Consider the following 15,440-nt stretch of genomic DNA (forward strand, 5'->3'; position numbering starts at 1 on the left):
TAAGCTAGACAGCCTGTTAGATGGTATTGAAGAGGAATACAATCAGTCAGATTGACTATGTAATTTTAATTAACATGTGTAATGCCTTCTAGCCGAATTGTAGATCATTTGTCATGGCCAACGTTTTCGCTTCAACCTCGGGACCTGACGGTCCGGAGTGTGTCCGAATACCCTCGCGGTTATATAAGAACCGGGGTATGCATGGAGACCAGGCGTAGGGGTAATTAGTGCTTGAAGAGACAAGTGCCCAACTAGTTATGTTATATTACATGGTTAGTAAGAAACATCTTCCAGGGAGAATAGTTCCGTTAGGGGTTCCTTTCCCTAGGGGGCATGCCCTAAAGTGCATGTCCATTCTGCGAAAAAAGACGCAGGAAAAACATCTGGGGGTGTATAGATAAATAAGTGAAAAAAAGATCATCTTTAGTTCACCGACCGAATATTCCCTTAAGAATGCTAGCTTTCGGCTTCACCCAGTCTGAGGTACACATCCGGCTGACCCGGCAGTAACAATCAGAGAGGTGCTCCCATTACAACCTAGCCGAACAATCGGGAACGTAGGGGTAAGCACAGGAGCCAGGCAACCCAGCTTGGCCAAAACTTAAGTCATATCGATGCATATAATGGTGAATAAAAGGTACATGCGGACGTGTAACACATGTGTTGGGAATGAAGCCCGTATAAATAAGCTTCTTTTTAAAGAAGCCCCCTGGTTTAATGAGCGCGGATAGCGCGTCACTTTATGAGCCTTTAAAGGCTATAAGAGAGAGAGAGGGGGGAGAAGGAGAGAAATGTAGGACAGAAAGTATATAAAAAATGGACAGAGGAAGGAGACGAACACAGAGTCCGGCGCTAGGCATAGAATCTTCGGAGACGAGCTGCGTTCCATGGGTTCGGCTCGAGTCGGTTATCCGATGCATCTCGCAGACGGTACGCTCCACCAGTTAGGACTTGGTCAATTATGAAGGGACCTTCCCACTTGGGCTAAAGTTTGTCCTTTTTCTTGTCCGGCAGGCGTAGAACTAATTCGCCAACATTGTAATTTTTGGCCCGTACTTCTCTGCTTTGGTATCTTCGAGCCTGCTGTTGATAGAATGCGGAACGGGCTTTTGCCACGTCACGCTCTTCCTCCAAGGCGTCCAAACTGTCCTACCGATCGAGCTCGGCTTCTCTTTCTTCGTACATGCGCACTCGAGGTGAGTCATGAATTATGTCGCAGGGCAATACTGCCTCTGCGCTGTAGACCATGAAGAATGGTGTGTATCCGGTGGTGCGATTCGGCGTGGTCCGCAGCTCCCAGAGTACGGAGTCGAGCTCCTCTACCCAGTGTGTATTAGATTCCTTAAGGGACCGCACTAATCTGGGTTTGATGCCGCTCATTATAAGACCATTTGCACGTTCGACCTGGGTGTTAGTTTGTGGGTGATAGACGGAAGCATAATCGAGCTTGATGCCCATGTTTTTGCACCAGAGTTTTACCTCATCGGCCGGAAAGTTCATACCATTATCAGTGATGATGCTGTGGGGGACGCCGTAACGGTGCACAACCCCGGATATAAAGTCTATCACCGGTCCTGATTCGGCCGTCTTAACAGGCTTGGCTTCTATACATTTGGTGAACTTATCCACCATGACCAGTAAGTATTTTTTCTTATGGGTTCCGCCTTTAAGGGGTCCAACCATGTCTAGCCCCCAGACCGCGAAGGGCCAAGTGATGAGGATAGTTTGGAGGGCGATGGGTGTCATATGTCTTTGGTTTACAAAAAGCTAGCAACCGACACATCGTTGGACTAAGTCTTGGGCATCTGCCCGAGCCATCGGCCAATAAAAGCCTGTATGGAAGGCCTTGCTTACAAGGGACCGAGCTGCAGCGTGATGACCGCCGAGTCCAGCTTGAATTTCAGCCAGGAGGTTCCGCCCTTCCTCTTCGGAGATGCACCTTTGAAGGACTCCGGTAGTGCTTTTCTTATAAAGCTCTCCCTCATGGACTTTATAGGATTTAGATCGCCGCACTATGCAGTGTGCCTCATTTTGGTCCTCGGGGTTCCTGCCTAGTAAGGTAGGCAAGGAATGGTTCTGTCCACGGGGCGATGATAGCCATTATTACGTGGGCTGAAGGTGTTATTTCATTGGCAGAGCCTCCAATTATGTCAGAGTGTTCAGTGTCGGGCAGTGCGGTTGGGTCCGGGCTATTATTGCCGGGTTCCCCTTCCCATACTACGGATGGCTTGAACAGCCTTTCCAAGAAGATATTGGGGGGGACTACATCGCGTTTTGTGCCGATGCGTGCCAGGACATCTGCCGCCTGATTATTTTCCCGGGCTATATGGTGAAATTCGAGCCCTTCGAACCGAGCTGACATTTTTAGGATGGCATTGCGATAAGCTGCCATTTTTGGATCCTTGGCATCAAAGTCTCCATTTATTTGGGATATTGCGAGGTTCGAGTCCCCGCGCACCTCTAGGCGTGGAATGCCCATGGATACTGCCATCCGGAGACCATGTAAAGGGCCTCATATTCGGCTGCATTGTTGGAGTCTGTGTACATTATCTGGAGTACGTATTGAACTATGTGTCCTGTGGGGGACGTCAAAACGACGCCAGCCCCTAGACCGGCAAACATTTTGGAGCCGTCGAAGTGCATGACCCAATTGGAATATGTGCCGTACTCTTTAGGGAGTTCGGCCTCCGTCCATTCTGCGACGAAGTCGGCCAAAACTTGCGACTTGATAGCTCGCCGTGGCTTGTAAGTTATGTCGAACGGGAGGAGATCAATGGCCCATTTTGCAATCCGGCCCATCGCGTCGCGGTTGTTTATAATATTGTTAAGTGGCACTTCCGAGGCTACTGTTATTGAACACTCTTGAAAGTAGTGTCGCAGCTTCCGGGATGCCATAAATACCGCATACACAATCTTTTGATAATGCGGGCACCGTGACTTGCACGCAGTAAGGATAGTGGACACATAGTATACCGGCTTTTGAAGGGGGAATTTTTGTCCATCCGTTTCTCGTTCGACGACGAGCACTGCGCTTACGACCTGATGGGTTGCTGCAATGTATAATAGCATTAGTTCGCCAATGTTTGGCGCGGCCAGGACCGGGTTTGTTGCCAAGATGGCTTTTATTTCATCGAGTCCGGCCGTGGCTGCATCCGTCCACTCGAAGTGTTCGGTGCGCCGAAGGAGGCGGTAAAGGGGTAGGGCCTTTTCTCCCAAGCGGGAGATAAAGCGGCTTAGAGCCGCCACGCATCCGGTTAATTTTTGTATTTGTTTGAGGTCCTTCGGGATATCCAATTGTGACAGAGCTCGGATCTTGGCTGGATTTGCTTCAATTCCTCTACCGGATACAATGAAGCCCAAGAGCTTTCCGGCTGGGACGCCGAAAACACATTTTTCTCGGGTGAGCTTGATGTCGTATGTTCGGAGGTTATCGAATGTTAGCCTCAAGTCGTCTACTAGAGATTCGACATGTCTTGTTTTAATGACCACATCATCTACGTATGCATCCACTATTTTTCCGATCTGGTTTGCCAGACATGTCTGAATCATGCGCTGATATGTTGTGCCGGCGTTTTTGAGCCCGAAGGGCATTGTGTTGAAGCAGAATGGGCTGTATGGTGCGATGAATGCCGTTGCGGCTTGGTCTAACTCTGCCATCTTTATTTGATGGTAGCCGAAGTATGCGTCGAGGAAACACAACGAATCGTGTCCTGCGGTAGCGTCGATAATTTGATCGATGCGGGGGAAAGGGAAGGGATCCTTTGGGCAAGCCTTGTTAAGGTCTTTAAAATCAACGCAGAGGCGCCAGGATTTGTCCTTCTTTGGTACCATCACCAGGTTTGCTAGCCAGTCCGGGTGTTTTATATCTTTGATGAATCCGGCCTCCAATAGCTTGGCTAGTTCCTCTCCCATGGCCTGTCTCTTAGGTTCGGAAAAACGCCGAAGAGCCTGTTTGACTGGCTTGAATCCTTTTAGGATATATATGCTATGTTCGGCCAGCCTGCGTGGGATTCCTGGCATGTCTGAAGGGTGCCAGGCAAAAATGTCCCAGTTCTCTCATAGGAACTCTCATAGTGTGGCATCTACATCAGGGTTTAACTGTGCCCCGATGGAAGCAGTTTTATTGGGGTCCGTTGGATGGACCTAGAATTTGACTATTTCGTCCGCCGGTTTAAAGGAGGTGGACTTGGATCTTTTGTCGAGTGTCACATCGTCCCTATTCACCATGGAGCGCAGGCAGTCAGTTCCTCGGCCGCTAGGGCTTCGGATAGCGCCTTGAGGCCCAGTGCGGCTGTCTTGTTTTCGGCGCGGAGTGCTATGTCCGGATCACTAGCAAGAGTGATGATTCCGTTAGGCCCGGGAATCTTGAGCTTCATGTACCCGTAATGGGGTATTGCTTGGAAGATTGTAAATGATTCCCGCCCTAGCAGAGCGTGATATCTGCTACTGAACGGGGCCACTTGGAACGTGACCTCTTCGGACCTGTAATTATCCGGTGTGCCGAACACCACATCTAGTGTAATTTTTCCTGTACAGCACGCTTTCCGACTGGGGATTATTCCTCTAAAGTTTGTGCTTCTTCGCTCAATGCGGTTCCAGTCTATTTCCATTTTTTGAAGGGTTTCCTCATAAATGAGGTTCAATCCGCTGCCGCCATCCATAAGTACCTTGGTAAGACGAAAGCCGTCCACTATTGGACTGAGGACCAATGCGGCTGGTGCTCGGGCTGTTCAGAATTTAGGTTCATCACTGGCGTTAAAAGTAATAGCCGTGTCAATCCATGGGTTTATTGTTGCTACATGGTAGACTTCGGCAACGCTGAGGAGTGTTCTTTTCGCATATTATTTGATGCGAAAGTCTCGAAGACTGTTAATACCGTATTGGTGTCTCTGGGGTGGGTTTCTGTGGCTTCTGGAATTAGAAGATCTTCGCCAATTTTTGCCACCTACCGGAGGATCCAACATGCTCTAAGGCTGTGAGATGGTGTGGCGCCCTCTGCACTGTGAATTTTACAGGGTCCATTAAGCCATCCTTCTAGTACGGTTCCGTGCCCTGTAGAGGGCTTTTGCTTTTTGGTATTGAACCCGGGTGTCTGGCGATGATGCACCCTTTTATTTCGGACTGGGTTTGTATTCAGGGCCAGATTGTCCCAAAATTTTATTTCGGTTTTCCAGGTGCTTTCCATCGCAAAGTACTTTCGTACTATGGACGTCAAGTCAGCGAAGCGTGTAATATCACGGCGACTTATGCCGTTGAGGATTCCCTTGTCCGTGCAATTATTGCAGAAGAATGAAATTGCGTCTTCCTCGCGGCAGTCCTTTATCCTGTTCATAACCAGGAGGAATCTGGCCCAGTAATGATGTACTGTTTCTTCGGGCTCTTGCCTAATTTGGGATAGATCGCTTATGTACGGGTGGTTGGGTGGAATCAAATCCGAAACCTCACCCAATCTGAGACCCAGGGGCCAAGGAGTTTCCGAACTCAGAAGTTTGGATTCTTGGATGCTGTCCAATGAATCTAGCCCGTCGCCTGACTTTAAGTTTAGGTCTTGAGTGATGTCCTCCCCTCCGTGGATATCCGGCTTGGAGGGATCGGGAATCCGGACATAGCTAGTCCTTAAGATAGATGAGGGGTCACCGCACTGTCCCTCTACCATGACAATGTGATGGGTGACCTAGGGAGAGTTAATCTCTCTCAGATCGGGTTTAGGCCCAATCTGGTCGTAATCCGTAGCGACTCCCAAGGCGGCAAAGCGATCCAAGAGCTCATTTAGGGAAGAGAGCTCCATTGGATCTAGCTGCTCGGCGAATTCCGAGCTGACGTGAAGATTGCTTTCGATTACCCGAGAGGTCATCGTCGGCGCAGCAGCCAAATGGGCGGTCATAAGGAAACCACCTAGCCTGAGAGTTTGGCCGACAGCCAAAGCTCCCTTAGCAAAAGTGCCGTCTTTAAAGACGGGATGAGGCATCCTTCCTGATGGCGACGGCACAGAGGAACTCTCAATGAAAGCACCAATGTCGGTGTCAAAACCGGCGGATCTCGGGTAGGGGGTCCCGAACTGTGCGTCTAGGCAGATGGTAACAGGAGCCAAGGGACACGATGTTTTTACCCAGGTTCGGGCCCTCTCGATGGAGGTAAAACCCTACGTCCTGCTTGATTAATATTGATGGTATGGGTAGTACAAGAGTAGATCTACCACGAGATCAGAGAGGCTAAACCCTAGAAGCTAGCCTATGGTATGATTGTTGTCCCTACGGACTAAAACCCTCCGGTTTATATAGACACCGGAGAGGGCTAGGGTTACACAGAGTCGGTTACAATGGTAGGAGATCTACATATCCGTATCACCAAGCTTGCCTTCCACGCCAAGGAAAGTCCCTTCCGAACACGGGACGAAGTCTTCAATCTTAAATCTTCATAGTCCAGGAGTCCGGCCGAAGGTATAGTCCAGCTATCCGGACATCCCCTAATCCAGGACTCCCTCAATAACCAATCATACACAAAATAATTCAGAGAAGATTCAAATATTATTCATAGATAGACTTGATCATAAACCCACAATTCATCGGTCTCAACAAACACACCACAAAAAGAAGATTACATCGAATAGTTCTGCACAAGAGAGGGGGAGAACATTGTATTGAGATCCAAAAACAGAGAAGAAGCCATCTAGCTAGTAACTATGGACCCGTTGGTCTGAAGTAAACTACTCACACTTCATCGGAGAGGCTATGGTGTTGATGTAGAAGCCCTCCGTGATCGATGCCCCCTCCTGCGGAGCTCCGGAATAGGCCCCAAGATGGGATCTCGTGGATACAGAAAGTTACGGCATTGGAATTAGGGTTTTGGCTCCGTATCTGATCGTTTGGGGGTACGTAGGTATATATAGGCGGAAGGAGTACGTCGGTGGAGCAACAGGGGGCCCACGAGGGTGGAGGGCGCGCCTGGTGGTGCTGGGCGCGCCCCCTACCTCGTGGCCTCCTCTTTTCTTTCTTGACGTAGGGTCCATGTCTCCTGGGTCTTGTTCGTTGAGAAAATCACGTTCCCGAAGGTTTCATTCCGTTTGGACTCCGTTTGATATTCATTTTCTTCGAAACCCTAAAACAGGCAAAAGACAGCAATTCTGGGCCGGGCCTCCGGTTAATAGTTTAGTCGAAAAAATAATATAAAAGTGGATAATAAAGCCCAATAATGTCCAAAACAGTAGATAATATAGCATGGAGCCATCAAAAATTATAGATACGTTGTAGACGTATCAAACATCCCCAAGCTTAATTCCTGCTCGTCCTCGAGTAGGTAAATGATAAAAACAGAATTTTTTATGCGGAGTGTTACTTTGCATAATTTTAGTGTAATTCTTCTTAATTGTGGTATGAATATTCAGATCCGAAAGATTCAAGACAAGAGTTCATATTGACATAAAAAATAATAATAATACTTCAAGCATACTAACAAAGCAATTATGTCTTCTCAAAATAACATGGCCAAAGAAAGTTATCCCTACACAATCATATAGTCTGGCTATGCTCTATCTTCACCACACAAAATATTTAAATCATGCACAACCATAATGACAAGCCAAGCAATTGTTTCATACTTTTGACATTCTCAAAACTTTTTCAATCTTCACGCAATACATGAGTGTGATCCATGGATATAGCATTATAGGTGGAATATAGTGGTGGTTGTGGAGAAGACAAAAAGGAAGAAGATAGTCTCACATCAACTAGGCGTATCAACGGACTATGGAGTTGCCCATCAATAGATATCAATGTAAGTGAGTAGGGATTGCCATGCAACGGATGCACTAGAGCTATAAGCATATGGAAGCTCAAAAAGAAACTAAGTGGGTGTGCATCCAACTTGCTTGCTCATGAAGACCTAGGGCATTTTAAGGAAGCCCATCATTGGAATATACAAGCCAAGTTCAATAATGAAAGATTCCCACTAGTATATGAAAGTGATAACATGAGAGACTCTCTACTATGAAGATCATGGTGCTACTTTGAAGCACATGTGTGGTAAAAGGATAGTAACATTGTCCCTTCTCTCTTTATCTCTCATTTTTATATTTGGGCCTTTTCTCTTTTTTATGGCCTCTTTTCTTTCTCTTTTTTTTTATTTTTCGTCCGGAGTCTCATCCTGATTTGTGGGGGAATCATAGTCTCCATCATCCTTTCCTCACTGGGACAATGCTCTAATAATGATGATCATCACACTTTTATTTTTCTTACAACTCAACAATTACAACTCGATACTTAGAACAAAATATGACTCTATATGAATGCCTCCGGCGGTGTACCGGGATATGCAATGACTCATGAGTGACATGTATGAAAGAATTATGAACGGTGGCTTTGCCACAAATACGATGTCAACTACATGATCATGCTAAGCAATATGACAATGATGGAGTGTGTCATAATAAACGGAACAGTGGAAAGTTGCATGGCAATATATCTCGGAATGGCTATGGAAATGCCATAATAGGTAGGTATGGTGGCTGTTTTGAGGAAGGTATATGGTGGGTGTATGATACTGGCGAAAGGTGCACGGTAGTAGAGAGGCTAGCAAAGGTGGAAGGGTGAGAGTGCGTATAATCCATGGACTCAACATTAGTCATAAAGAACTCATATACTTATTGCAAAAATCTACAAGTTATCAAAGCAAATTATTATGCGCATGCTCCAAGGGTGATAGATTGGTAGGAAAGACCATCGCTCGTCCCCGACCGCCACTCAAATGGAAGGCAATCAAAAAAATAAATCATGCTCGGACTTCATCACATAACGGTTCACCATACGTGCATGCTACGGGAATCACAAGCTTCAACACAAGTATTTCTCAAATTCACAACTACTCAACTAGCATGACTTTAATATCACCATCTCCATATCTTAAAACAATTATCAAGTATCAAACTTATCATAGTGTTCAACACACTAATAAGAGAATTTTTTATTCTTGAATACCTAGCATATTAGGATTTAAAACAAAACCATGCTATAAAGACTCTCAAAATAATCTAAGTGAAGCATGAGAGATCAATAGTTTCTATAAAACAAATCCACCACCGTGCTCTAAAAGATATAAGTGAAGTACTAGAGCAAAATTATATAACTCAAAAGATATAAGCGAAGCACATAGAGTATTCCAACAAATTCTAAATCATGTATGGCTCTCTCAAAAGGTGTGTACAGAAAGGATGATTGTGGCAAACTAACAAGCAAAGACTCATATAATACAAGACTCTCCAAGCAAAACACATATCATGTGGCGAATAAAAATATAGCTCCAAGTAAAGTTACCGATATAAGTAGACGAACACTACTAGGGAAAAGCCTATACACAGAATCTTACCAGCAGCGCGCTTTAAAATCAGGCGCTGCTGCTAAGTAGCAGTAGCGTGGGTTTTTAAACCTCGCTACTACTAGGTTGATAGAAGTAGCGCTGGTTTATAACCCTCGCTACTACTAAGCGGTCTCTACCGTGCCCCCCGGGACATGCCATAGTAGTAGCGTGGGTTTTTAACCCTCGCTACTACTCCGGGACATGCCATAGTAGTAGTGAGGGGTAAAATCCCTCCCTACTACTAAAGGTCCCATTTTGAAACTCTACCCCCCCCCCCCCCCCGTGGATCGCCTTTTCGGTTTTGTAAAAAGCAAAAGAAAATGATAAAAACTTCAAAAATTAAAATCCTTCGAGATGTAGTTATGTTACTACATCTACTAGTAAGGAAAATTTAAAAACTTAAATTTGGACATGTTTTGCAAAAAGTGTAGGGAAAAATGTAAAACGGCTATAACTTTTGCATATGATGTTAGAAGATGTTAGAAAAAAACGTATAATATATCAAAATGTTTCAAAAATTAAAATACTTCGAGATGTAGTTATGTTCTTACATCTACTAGTTAGGAAAATTTAAAAACTTAATTTGGACATGTTTTGCAAAAAGTGTAGGGAAAATGTAGAACGGCTATAACTTTTGCATACGATGTCAGCAAAAAACGTATAATATATCAAAATGTTCAGCACGAAAATCCTCATCCGATGGTGACCGCCTACCGCCTGTTTGCAAATTTTTAGAATCCTCAAATTCTAGAAGGAAAAAAAGTTATGCTCAAATTTCAGTTTTCTTTAATTTGGTCAAATCTGGTCAAACTGTGGTCAAACTACTTATTCAATACGTATTAGTGTTACTAAATAATTATTCAAGAATATTAGTGTTACTAGATAATTATTTCAGTTTTTTGGAATTTTGGTCAAATCTGGTCAAACTGTGGTCAAACTTTGGTCAAAATGTGGTCAAACTCCTTATTCAAGAAATATTAGTGTTACTAAATAATTATTGTGGTTTAGAACAATAGTTTTAAACTCAAACAGCGAAATGTGTGACTTCATGCTCGACATCTTACTATTGTCAGGAAAACAACAAGTGCAGATTTGGAATCGAGGGAGAATAGAACCCGGAAGTTAAGCATGCTCAGGCTGGAGTAGTGAGAGGATGGGTGACCATCCGGGAAGTTAGATGATTTGGAATGATGAGGGGTGATTAGAGATTAAATTGAGCAGTGATGAGGGTGATTAAAGTTTAGAGGTTAAAATAATTCAGAAATTTGAAAATTCGGGCAAAAAATTCGAAAAAAAATTCCGCGGGTTAGTAGTAGCGCGGGTTTTTACCCACGCTACTACTAACGGACATAGTAGTAGCACGGGTGCGCCCGCGCTACTGCTATACGTTTGCTGTAGCGCCTTATTAGTAGCGCCGGCCCCCGCGCTGCTAATAGGCCCAAAACCCGCGCTGCTGCTAGGCTTTTCCCTAGTATTGGAAAGAGGGGATGTCTTTCGGGGCATCCCCAAGCTTTGGCTTTTAGGAGTCCATAGATATTCTTGGGGGTGCCATGGCACCCCCAAGAAAATCTGCATCCCCAAGCTTCAGCTCTTGCCACTCCTTGTTCCATAATCCATCAAATCTTTACCAAAAACATGAAAACTTCACAACACAAAACTTAAAGTAGAAAATCTCATGAGTTCCATTAGCGAAAGAAAATAAAAGACCACTTCAAGGTACTGTAATGAACTCATTATTTATTTATATTTGTGTTATACCTACTGTATTCCAACTTCTCTATGGTTTATAAACTATTTTACTAGCCATAGATTCCTCAAAACAAGCAAACAACACACGAAAAACAGAATCTGTAAAAAAACAGAATAGTCTGTAGTAATCTACAGCTAGCGCAAGATCTAGAACCCTAAAAATTCTAAAATAAATTGCTGGACGTGAGGAATTTATCTATTAATCATCTGAAAAAGAATTAACTAAATAGCACTTTCCAAATAAAAATGGCAGCAGTTCTCGTGAGCGCTAAAGTTTCTGTTTTTTACAGCAAGTTCAACAAGACTTTCCCCATGTCTTCCCAACGGTTCTACTTGGCACAAACACTAATTAGACACAAAACACAACCAAAACAGAGGCTAGATAAATTATTTATTACTAAACATGAGCAAAAAGCAAGGAATAAAATTGGGTTTAACGCCCCTAGCTAGGCATAACAAGCAAGGATAGATCTAGGTATTGCCATATGTGGTAGGCTATCCATAAGTGGCTCTCATAATAGATTCATAAGGTAATTTAATTTAATTTCTATGAAAGTGTTCCATGCATTTCCTTAATGGAAATTGGAATCTAATATTTCCTTCCTTCATATCAATAATTGCACCTATCGTTCTAAGGAAAGGTCTACCAAGAATAATAGGACATGAAGGATTGCAATCTATGTCAAGAACAATAAAATGTACGGGCACATAATTCATATTTGCAACAATAAGAACATCATTAATTCTTCCCACAGGTTTCTTAATAGTGTAGTCCGCAAGGTGCAAGTTTAGAGAGCAATCATCAAAATCACAGAAACCTAACAAATCACACAAAGTCTTTGGATTCATGGAAACACTAGCACCCAAATCACATAAATCATAGCATTAATGATCTTTAATTTTAATTTTCATAGTTGGTTCCCACTCATCATAAAGTTTTCTAGGGATAGAAACTTCCAATTCAAGTTTTTCTTCATAAGATTGCATCAAGGCATCAACGATATGTTTAGTAAACGCTTTATTTTGACTATAAGCATGAGGAGAATTTAGCACGGATTGCAACAAGGAAATACAATCAATCAAAGAGCAATTTTCATAGTTAAATTCGTTGAAATCCATAATAGTGGGTTTAGCAACATCTAGGGTTTTAATTTCTTCAATCCCTCTTTTATGAATTTTAGCATCAAGATCAACAAATTCTGAATTCTTGGAATGCCTTCTAGGTAAAGGTGGATCATATTCAGTCCCATCATTATCAAGATTCATATTGCAAAACAAAGATTTAGTAGGGGACACATCAGTAACTTTTGGATCTTCATCTTTATTTTCATAGCAATACGGTTTAGCAGCCATCTTATTAACTAAGGTAGCCCGCCTATCCGAAATTTTAGCAGTTAATTTCTCAAGATGAGCAATTTGGGATCTTAAACCATTGAATTCTTTAGACATATCATCAAGCTCTTTATTCATAAAACTCATAAAACTTTTTTGTTCTTTAAGCTCGTTTCTGAAGAAACTATTATGTTCAAATTGCAAGACCATGAAACTCCTGACATTGCTTTCGATCTCTTCTAATCTTTTAAGGTGAAGGTCACCAAATTTAGGTAGAGCCATCGTGACAAGCAAGCAAACTAACACACAAGAAAACAAAAAGCAAGCGGGCAAAAACAGGCAAATAGAGAGGGAGAGGGAGGATAGAGAGAGAGAGGGCGAATAAAATGGCAAGGGTGAAGTGGGGGAGAGGAAAACGACAGGCAAATGGAAAATAATGTAATGCGGGAGATAAGGGTATGTGATGGGTACTTGGTATGTTGACTTTTGCGTCGACCACCCCGGCAACGGCGCCAGAAATCCTTCTTGCTACCTCTTGAGGAAGGGATGATGCAGCAAAGTAGCGTAAATATTTCCCTCAGTTTTTGAGAACCAAGGTATCAATCCAGTTGGATGCTACGCGCGAGTCCCTCGTACCTGCACAAAACAAATAAATCCTCACAACCAACGCAAATAGGGGTTTCCAATCCCTATAAGGCCACTTACGAGAGTGAGATCTGATAGATATGATAAGATAATATTTTTGGTATTTTTATGATAAAAGATGAAAAGTAAAATAAAGTCAAAGTAAATAGCAAAGGAAATAACTAGTAGTAGGAGATCAATATCATAAAGATAGACCGGGGGCCATAGGTTTCACTAGTGGCTTCTCTTGAGAGCATAAGTATTCTATGGTGGGAGAACAAATTATTGTTGAGCAATTGACAGAATTGAGCATAGTTATGAGAATATCTAGGTATGATCATGTATATAGGCATCACGTCCAAGACAAGTAGACCGACTCCTGCTTGCATCTACTACTATTACTCCACTCATCGACGGCTATCCAGCATGCATCTAGAGTATTAAGTTAAAAACAGAGTAACGCCTTAAGCAAGATGACATGATGTAGAGGGATAGACTCATGCAATATGAAGAAAACCCCATCTTGTTATCCTCGATGGCAACAATACAATACGTGCCTTGCTGCCCCTACTGTCACTGGGAAAGGACACCGCAAGATTGAACCCAAAGCTAAGCACATCTCCCATTGCAAGAAAGATCAATCTAGTAGGCCAAACCAAACTGATAATTCAAAGAGACTTGCAAAGATAACCAATCATACATAAAAGAATTCAGAGAAGATTCAAATATTATTCATAGATAGACTTGATTATAAACCCACAATTCATCAGTCTCAACAAACACACCACAAAAAGAAGATTACATCGAATAGTTCTCCACAAGAGAGGGGGAGAACATTGTATTGAGATCCAAAAAGAGAGAAGAAGCCATCTAGCTACTAACTATGGACCCGTAGGTCAGAAGTAAACTACTCACACTTCATCGGAGAGGCTATGGTGTTGATGTAGAAGCCCTCCGTGATCGATGCCCCCTCCGGCGGAGCTCCGAAACAGGCCCCAAGATGGGATCTCGTGGATACAGAAAGTTACGGCGGTGGAATTAGGGTTTTGGCTCCGTATCTGATCGTTTGGGGGTACGTAGGTATATAAAGGAGGAAGGAGTACGTCGGTGGAGCAACAGGGGGCCCACGAGGGTGGAGGGCGCGCCTGGTGGGGGTGGGCGCACCCCCCTACCTCGTGGCCTCCTCTTTTCTTTCTTGACGTAGGGTCCAAGTCTCCCGGGTCTTGTTCGTTGAGAAAATCACGTTCCCGAAGGTTTCGTTCCGGTTGGACTCCATTTGATATTCCTTTTCTTCGAAACCCTAAAATAGGCAAAAAAACAGCAATTCTGGGCTGGGCCTCCGGTTAAAAGGTTAGTCCCAAAAATAATATAAAAGTGGATAATAAAGCCCAATAATGTCCAAAACAGTAGATAATATAGCATGGACCAATCAAAAATTATAGATACGTTGGAGACGTATCAGGCTACGGCTGCGGGTGCGGGTGCAGGGCGGCGGTGGCGGGTGGAAGAGAGCGCGGCGGGGCTCCGGCTTATAAAGGGGGGGGGGGGTCGGGGTGGTCTGACTTGGGGGAGGGGGGGCCGACGGCGTGGTGGCGCGGGACTCCGGCGACTCCGAGCCGGGCACGGGAGGGAGGCGGCGGCGCTAGGAGGGCCGGCCTGCTCGGCTAGGCTTTGGCCCAGTCGGGCGGAAACTCTTTTTTTTAAACAGGTTTTGCCGGAAAAATCCTAAAAATAAAAATCTAAAAATGCCAAAACAAATTTTCACCGTCTAAATAAAATATTTAGAACAGGATGAACATTTTTCTTGGCCTAAAATGCAATTTTTAAAATATGCATATTTTTCTAATTCAAATAAAATAGCAATAAAATCCAAATAAAATTACTTATTTGATTTTAATATTTTTCCTCTAATATTTCATTTATTTTGGAGAATTCATATTATCTCCTCTCATATGTTTTAATTAGAAATATTTTTGGAGAAAAAATAATTAAAACCAAAATTATCGTTGTTTTGATATTTGAGAAAAATTCAAATATGAAAACGATGAAATCCCCAACTCTCTCCAAGGGTCCTTGAGTTGCTTAGAATTTCGAGGATCGCGAAACGAAATGCAATGAAATATGCTATGCATGAATGATCTATGTATAACATTCCAAATTGGAAATTTCGGATGTTACAAACCTACCCCCCTTAAGATGAATCTCGCCCTCGAGATTCGGGTTGGCTAGAAAATAGGTCTGGGTGGTCTTTGCGTAGAACATCCTCTCATTCCCAGGTGGCTTCATCCTCGGTATGGTGGCTCCACTGAACTTTGCAGTACTTTATAACCTTGTTGCGAGTAACTCGGGTGGCAAACTCGAGAATCTTAACAGGTTTCTCGTCA

The sequence above is a fragment of the Triticum urartu genome, chromosome 7A, assembly GCF_056163025.1.
Source record: "Triticum urartu cultivar PI428250 chromosome 7A, HENAU_Tu73, whole genome shotgun sequence".
NCBI classification, from domain to species: Eukaryota; Viridiplantae; Streptophyta; class Magnoliopsida; order Poales; family Poaceae; genus Triticum; species Triticum urartu.